This window comes from Bison bison, unplaced genomic scaffold (assembly GCF_000754665.1).
Source record: "Bison bison bison isolate TAMUID 2011002044 unplaced genomic scaffold, Bison_UMD1.0 scf7180017864172, whole genome shotgun sequence".
Classification (NCBI taxonomy): Eukaryota; Metazoa; Chordata; class Mammalia; order Artiodactyla; family Bovidae; genus Bison; species Bison bison.
This window is the reverse complement of record NW_011494744.1, coordinates 121,045-129,920: the sequence shown is the minus strand read 5'-3', so window position 1 is coordinate 129,920 and position 8,876 is coordinate 121,045. Positions and strand designations below refer to the sequence as shown.

At 41.0% G+C, this 8,876-nt stretch overlaps 1 protein-coding gene across 1 annotated transcript in view; it reads left to right on the top strand.

The window, feature by feature from the left end:
* The window catches only part of LOC104990182 (cytochrome P450 2C19-like), a 93,790-nt gene that overhangs the window by 84,385 nt on the left and 529 nt on the right, over positions 1-8,876 (top strand). The gene's annotated exons all lie outside the window — the stretch shown is intronic.

The following is an 8,876-nucleotide window of genomic DNA, read 5'->3' as shown; positions in this document are numbered from 1 at the left end:
CCTGCCATTCCCTCCTGGCCTGAAGAGTTTCTATTGAAAGATCAGCTGTTATCCTTATGGGAATCCCCTTGTGTGTTATTTGTTGTTTTTCCCTTGCTGCTTTTCATATTTGTTCTTTGGGTTTGATCTTAAAGCCCTGGGATTTCTTTGGAAGGAATGATGCTAAAGCTGAAACTCCAGTACTTTGGCCACCTCATGCGAAGAGTTGACTCATTGGAAAAGACTCTGATGCTGGGAGGGATAGGGGGCAGGAGGAGAAGGGGACGACAGAGGATGAGATGGCTGGATGGCATCACTGACTCGATGGATGTGAGTCTGAGTGAACTCCGGGAGTTGGTGATGGACAGGGAGGCCTGGCATGCTGCGATTCATGAGGTCGCAAAGAGTCAGACATGACTGAGCGACTGAGCTGATCTGATCTGATCTGGGGTGTTTTGCCTTGGGTGTATCCTGTTTGGGACTCTCTGGGTTTCTTGGACTTGGGTGATTATTTCCTTCTCCATTGTAGGGAAGTTTTCAACTATTGTCTCCTCAAATATTTTCTCATGGTCTTTCTTTTTGTCTTCTTCTTCTGGGACTCCTATGATTCGAATCTTAGGGCATTTATCATTGTCCCAGAACTCTCTGAGATTGTCCTCACTTCTTTTAATTCATTTTTCTTCTTTCCTCTCTGTTTCATTTATTTCTACCATTCTATCTTCTACCTCACTTATCCTATCTTCTGCCTCCATTATTCTACTGTTGGTTCCCTCCAGAGTGTTTTTGATCTCATTTATTGCATTGTTCATTATATATTGACTCTTTTTTATTTCTTCTAGGTACTTATTAAAACTTTCTTGCATCTTCTCAATCCTTATCTCCAGGCTATTTATCTGTAACTCCATTTTGTTTTCAAGATTTTGGATCATTTTCAGTATCATTATTCAGAGTTCTTTATCAGGTGGATTCTCTATCTCTTCTTCTTTTGTTTGGTTTGGTGGGCATTTATCCCGTTCCTTTACCTGCTGGGTATTCCTCTGTCTCTTCATCTTGTTTATATTGCTGTATTTGGGGTGGCCTTTCTGTATTCTGGCAGTTTGTGGAGTTATCTTTATTGTGGAGTTTCCTCACTGTGGGTGGGGTTGTATGGGTGGCTTGTCAAGGTTTCCTGGTTAGGGAAGCTTGTGTCAGTGTTCTGGTGGGTGGAGCTGGATTTCTTCTCTCTGGAGTGCAATGAAGTGTCCAATAATGAGTTATGAGTTGTCAATGGGTTTGGAGTGACTTTGGGCAGTCTGTATATTGAAGCTCAGGGCTATGTTCCTGTTTTGCTGGAGAATTTGTGTGGTATGTCTTGCTCTGGAACTTGTTGGCCCTTGGGTGGTGCTTGGTTTCAGTGTAGGTATGGAGACACTTGGTGAGGAGTTCTCTGGTGTTCTCAAGATTTGGACTTAAGCCTCCTACCTCTGGTTTTCAGTCTTATTCTTACAGTAGCCTCAAGACTTCTCCCTCTGTACAGCACCGATGATAAAACATATAGGTTATGATGAAAATTTTCTCCACAGTGAGGGACACCTGGAGAGGTACACAGAGTTACATGGAAAAGAGAAGAGGGAGGAGGGAGATAGAGGAGGAGAAGGGGGGAAATCAAAAGAGGAGAGAGCAAGCTAGCCAGTAATCACTTCCCTATGTGCTCTCCACAGTCTGCATCCCTCAGAGATGTTCATGGAGTTGCACAGAGAAGAGAAGAGGGAGGAAGGAGACAGAGGTGACCAGGAGGATAAAAAGGGGAATCAAAAGGAGAGAGACAGATCCAGCCAGTAATCAGTTCCCTAAATGTTCTCCATAGCCCGGAACACACAAAGAGATTCACCGAGTTGGGTAGAGAAGAAAAGGGGAGGGGGGAGATAGAGGTGACCTGTTGGAGAAAAAGGAGAGTCAACAGGTGGAGAGAGCAATCAGGCCATTGATCTTGTTCGCAAGTAAAAATGCATCTTTTAGATTGGGTTCTTAAAGGTACAAAGTTGTTAACAAATACCAAAAAGCAAAGATTAAAAACCTTGAATAGAGGTTAGATTCTCAAAAATACAATATTAAAAAAGACAAAAACAAGACAAAAACAAAAAAGCTCAAAGAAACAAAAAACAAGCAAAGGAAAAAAAAAACACAAAGTCACAGAAATTATAAAATATATATATATGAAGTTTTCTTTAAAAATAGGGTCTTTTTTTTGCAAGGTAATAGTAGGTTATAAAAATGAAAATTCAAGGAGTCACAGGGACTTAGAAATAAAATAAAATAATTTTTTTAATTAAAAAATGATAATAGTAAAAATATATCTAAGACTTTCTCTGGAGCTGTTGTGGACAGTGTGGGGGATCAGTTCATTTTCAAATAGTTCCTTGTTCTGGCTTGTACTTCTCATGGTCTATAGGCCCCTTCCTATGAAGTCGGTGCTAACTACAGAGTGTTAATCTATTACACCTGTCACTTCCAAAGCGGTTCCCTCTGTTTATTTTAGCTTCTTCTGTTTGCTGGTCTCTTCAGTGTCTAATTTCTACCCTGACACAAGGGGCAAGGTGGTGGTCACTTTTTTTTAGGCTGGCTTGTTCAATCGTGCTTTGGGGAGGGAGGAACACTGCAAACAAATATCATTGGTGTGTGGTTACAGTGATTCAACCACACTGGGTTTGCCCCCGCTTACGGCGTGTGTGCTTTCCTAGTATACACGGCTCAGACTCTAGGTTGCTCTGCTGGGAACTGTCTGATGTGGGCCCTGGTTTGCATGCACTTCCCAGGTCTAAGGCATTCAGGTTCAGGTTCTCGGGTACTCCACAAAGGCGCAGACTTGGTTGGGCCTGCGTTTTGTCCCTGTCCCAGGTCCTAGTAGCTCAGGTGACCAGGTCCTTGGCGCGTGAAGTCGCCCTCAGTTGAAGGCTGTGACTTATCCCCTCCACCATCCCAGCCCCTCGGTTTTCTGGGTGTACAATGGGTGCACCTTCCCAGGTGTGCCACGTGTCTCTTCTGGGAAGCTAATCTCTGGCTGCGACCCTCCTGGCGGATGTGAATGGTCCAGAATCCCAAGAAGTCTTGGTTATCAACGAAGTCAGCTTGCAGTTTGGTATAGGATGCCTCCCTGGGGCTGCGATTGTCCCCTTCTGGCTCTGGCTGCCCTCGCCTGCCTGTCTTCGGTGGGGGATGGGCTGGCTCCACAGCTAGCTAGCTCTGCTCAGTCCCTTGTTCTGTGAGCATGCTTGGTGGTGGTTAGGGCTTTCCCCAGGATCACCGGATAGCTATCCCACAGTCTGGGTTGCTATCTCAAGCTAGTTCCCTCAGATTGCCCTCAGGGCATTCAGGCCCGGTCCTTATCCTAAGCAATGCAGCCGGCTCCTCCCTGTCCCTCCCTCACTTGGTAGTGGAAGATGCAAGCCTCTGGGCTGTTGCACCACTGGGAGTTGCTGTTAGGCACATAATATGTGGGTTTTAATTATTTATTTATTTTTCCTCCCAGTTATTTTGCCCTCTGAGATTCCAAGGCTCACCACAGACCCACCAGAGTGTTTCCTGGTGTTTGGAAACTTCCCTCTCTTTTTTTTTTTAAGACTCTCTTCCCGGGAAGGATCTCCATCCCTAACTCTTTTGTCTCTCTTTTTATCTGTTATATTTTGTCCTACTTCCTTTCAAAGGCAATGGGCTGCCTTTCTGGGTGCCTGATGTCCACTGCCAGCATCCAGAAGTGGTTCTGTGGAATTTGTTTGGCGTTCAAATGTTCTTTTGATGAATTTGTGGGGGAGAAAGTGGCCTCCCCGTCCTATTCCTCCACCATCTTAGGACCGTCTCCTAAATTTATTTTCTTCATTACTTAAGAGGACAAGATTACCTTTTGGTGATCAGTGGGAACTTACATAGTTCTTGCTCTGGGGCTGGTAAAAATTATCTTTGTCTATGGTAAGGGGCAGCAGTCCCAGGGCCACACACTTCCACTACTCATAATACATCCTCATTTTTGGGCTAGGTTACCAGAGTTTTGGAGAGGTGACCCATTTATTTAAAATTCAGAAGGAAAATTTGAGCTGGGTACTGAAAATGTCCAAGAAGTTCATCTTAACCAAAAAGATCCATGTATTATAAAACTTGAAACTTCAAGGTGTTTTGGAGGTTGATGAAGAGTAGATATACTTACAGCAGAGAAGAGGCTGTGAAGAATGAAAAGTAATATATTGGGACCATCAAACCAAAAACAAAAATACAACCAAGGTATGAGTGTTTCTAGAAAAAAATTGATGTAAACTTAAAAATATTAAATTTCAGCTATAATGTATGGATACTTGGTATAGTGCTGATACTCAGTAAATATTTGTTGAAAGAAGGATGCCTGTTAATGTAAAATGTTACGTGGATAACACGTGTGTCCACTTTTTGTCCATCTGTCTATCTTGCCTTCCACCCATCCACTCAAACATTCATCAAATGGTTACTACATAGTCTCTTTCTGACAACCAGCAACACAATGTTCAAGAAGTATGTGCTCACTGTGTTTGTTATTTTCAGGAAAACAGGTTTGTGGGTGAGAGGACCTAGCATGGAGCTGTTTTTATTCCTGAGCACAATTTTAGAAAAAGTTTACCTTTAAATCTGTAGTTGACCCAAGGGACATTGACACCACCCCTAATTGCCAGTGGGTTTGCTTCTCTGCTGCCTGCTTCCCAGCTCTGCTTCATTCCTGGGTGAGGAATGTGTTAGATCATTTGACTTCTGTGGTGTTGTCTTCAACTCTCTCTTATCTTGGGCATCCTTCACCTGTTTCTCATCAATCTTTCCTGAGAATAGCTTCTCTGACCTCTCCTCATTCATTGTACAGGCAGAAATGTGTCTGCTATTCTTCATACTCTGTAACATCTGTATTGGAGACCATATATACAAATACTTATATAACACTGTGTAGTACTCTATGTGTGGGCTTTCCCAGGGGGTGCTAGTGGTAAAGAACATGCCTGTCAATGCAGGAGACTTAAGAGATGTTGGTTTGATCCTTGGGTTGGGAAGATCTCCTGAAGAAGGAAATGGCAACCCACTCAAGTATTCTTGGCTGGAGAATCCCATGGACATAGGAGCCTTGAAGCCTACAGTCTATAGTATTGGAAAGAGTCGGACATGAATGAAGTGACTTAATACACACATGCACACTCTGTACTCCATACTAGCTGCATGCATGCTAAGTTGCTTCAGTCCAACTCTTTGCAACTCTATGGACTGCAGCCTGCCAGGCTCCTCTGTCTGTGGGATTATCCAGGCAAGAATACTGGAATGGGTTGCCATGACCTCCTTCAGGGTATCTTCCTGATCCAGGGATTGAACCCAAATTTCTTACATCTCTTGCATTGGTATGTGGGTTCTTTACCACAAGCAACACCTGGTAAGTCCATATAGTACTAGGTATTCCAGACAAAATAAGGTGATTAGTGTATACCATTGCAGATCCATTTCTCCTGTATATGTTCCTAGTGAAAAGCAGAGCTTGATAAATCAGTTCTCAAATTTGTGCATATTGTAGGTAAGAAAAGAAAGGAAAAGGTGCAAAGATATCATGCTGGGTTGCCATGCCCTCCTCCAGGTGATCTTCCCAACCCAGGGATCGAACCCAGATCTCCCGCATTGCGGGCAGATTCTTTATTGTCTAAGCCACCAGGGAAGCCCTGGGGGTGTGTTCCCCAGAGTTAATTATTTCTGGGTTTGATGTGGCTGGCTTCACATTCACTAAGGGTGCAGAAGTCTTTCAACTAGGTTCTGGATTATTTTTACAAAGAGAATTTCTCCACATGTTGCTCTGAATCAATGTGGCCATTGGGGGATGAAAAGTTCAGAGCTTCCTATTATGGCAAGTTACTAATGTTTTACCCTCTTGTGTGAGTTTCAGCTGATTGTGTTCTTAGGAATTGACCCATTTTAACTAAGCTATCAAATTCATGGACGTAGAGCTTTTCATAATACTATTTTATTATGCTTTTAATGTCCATGACATCAAAGAAATGACCCCCCATTTTAACTACAACTTGTTTTATTTGTGTCTTCTTGACTTGGCAGGTGAGGGTAGCCCTGGGTATAGGTTTATCAATTCTACTCTAAAGAACCACCTTTGGTTTCATGGATTTTTTTCCCCTGGTGATTTCTTATACACAATCTCATTGATTTTTATTCTGATTTTCACATGTAGTTTACTGTGGCTTAGTTTGAATTTAATTTCTCAACATTACTGATCTCAATATTCCTACCTGGGAAAACTGCTCGTGAAAGCAATTGTTCTCCCTTTCAAATGCAAACCACAGTTAATTCTTGGTTGCATGTTACCTAGAGTTAATATAGTAGTAGAAATTCTTCCTGAAGCATTTGATGAGACTAGTATTTCATGAGGCTAGTATTACCTTAATTCAGACAAAGACATTACAAAAGAGGAAAAGCACAGACCAATATTTCTTGTGAACATAGATGCAAAATTCCTCAGCCAAATATTAACAACCCAAATCCAGCAATGTCCAATAAGATTTATTTAAGGTGTCCATGACTGGTTCATGCACTGGTTCAGTATTTGAAAACCAATCAGGATAAACCATCACATCAACAAATTAAAGACTAGAAATCACAAAATTGTATTTTTATTTATGTATAAAAATCATCTGACAAAATCCAAAACCCACTCATGATAGAAACTCTCAGCAAACTAGGAATGGAGGGGAAACTTCCTCAACTTGAGAAAGAACATCTACAAAGTAGTTACAGCTAACATCATTGTCATTGGTGACAAACTAGAAGCTTTCCTGCTAAAATGAGGGGTAAGGCAAGATATCCCCTGTTATCATTCCTATTTGACCTTGTAGTGGAATTCCTAGTTAATACAGGAAGACAGGAATAGGAAATAAGAGGAGTATGCAGATTGAGAAGGAAGAAACAAAACTGTGTTTATTTCAGACAATGTAATTTTCTATGTAGAAAATCACCCCCCCAAAATTTTTTTAACCTCCAGGAACTACTACTAATGAGCAGTTTTAGCATGATTTCACTATATAATTTTAAAGTGAAAGTGAAATTTGTTCAGTCATGTCTGACTCTCCAGGCCTGAATACTGGAATTCTCCAGGCCAGAATACTGGAGTGTGCAAACTTTCCCTTCTCCTGTGGATCTTCCCAACCCAGGGGTCGAACCCAGGTCTCTCACATTGCAGGCAGATTCTTTATCTGCTGAACCACAAGGGAAATCCATAGTGTTAACATATGGCCATCAATTTCTTTCCTATATACTAGCAACGAACAATTGGAATTTGACATTAAAAACACAATATTATGTACATTAAAGCAAAAATTGAACTACTTAAATCTATATCTGGGAACACCTGTACAAGTTTTATTCAAATAAAACTATAATACTCTGACTAAAGAAACCAAAGAGGCTCTAAATAATAGGAAATATATTCCACATCCAGCAACAGGAGGTCTCAAAATTGTGTAGTATTTAGTTCTCTCCAATTCAGTGTTCTTCTCTGGTGACTCAGTTGGTAAAGAATCTGCCTACAATACAAGAGACCCAGGTTCAACCCCTGGATGGGAAATATCCCCTGGAGAAGGAAATGGGAACCCATTCCAGTATTCTTGCCTGGAAAACCTCGTGGACAGAGGAACCTGGTGGGCTGCAGTCCATGGGGTCGCAAAGAGTCAGACATGATTGAACATTTGAGCAATTTAGTATAAGCTTAAATGCTACCCTAATCAAAATCTCAGCAAGATTTTTGTTAAGATATGAACAGTCTTTTCTAAAATCTGTGTGAACAGTTTAAAGACCCAGAATAGCCAACACAATATTGAAGAAAAAGAACAAGGACAGAGCACTGATACTATTTGACTTAAGACTTACTGTAAGCTACAGTGTTTAATACAGTGTGGTATTGATGAAAGCATAGAGATATGGATCAGTGGAACAGAAGAGGGAGGCTAATTATTGTTGTTTTTTAGTCACTCAGTCATGTCTGACTCTGTGACTCCATGGACTGTAGTCCACCAGGCTTCCTTCTGTTCATGGGAATTTCCAGGCAAGAATACTGCAGTGGGTTTCCATTTACTAGATATAGATATAGAAGACTGACCTTTGACAAAAGAATAAAGTAATCCAATGGAAAAATATAGAGGATAGCTTTTTCAGCAAAGGTTTCTGTCACTATAGAATATTCTCTCCCCTAATCCTGTCTCTCTTTTCCACACACATACAAGATCTTATACACTTCACAAAAGTTAACTCAAGTAGATCATAGCCTTAAATGTAAAGAATATATATATATATATATATATATTCAATGGAATATTACTCAACAATGAAAAAGAATGAAATAATGCCATTTGCAGCAACATGGAGAGATGTAGAGATTATCATACTAAAAATGAAGTCAAACAGAGAACAACAAATGTATGATATTGGTTATGTGTGACATCTTAAAAAAAATGATACAAGTGAACTTACATACAAAACAGAAATAGACTCACAGACAGAGAAAACAAATATGGTTTCCCTAGGGGAAGGGAGACAGAGGAATAACCTAGGAGTCTGAAATGAACATATACATCATACTGTATAAAAAATAGATAATCAACAAGGATCTACTATATAGCACAGGGACCTATATTCAGTATTTTGTAATAACCTATAACTGAAAAGAATCTAAAAAGGATATATATATATATATATGCTGCTAAGTCACTTCAGTCATGTCCAACTCTGTGCGACCCCATAGACGGCCGCGTACCAGGCTCCCCCATCCCTGGGATTCTCCAGGCAAGAACATTGGAGTGGGTTGCCATTTCCTTCTCCAATGCATGAAAGTGAGAGGTGAAAGTGAAGTTGCTCGGTGGTGTCCG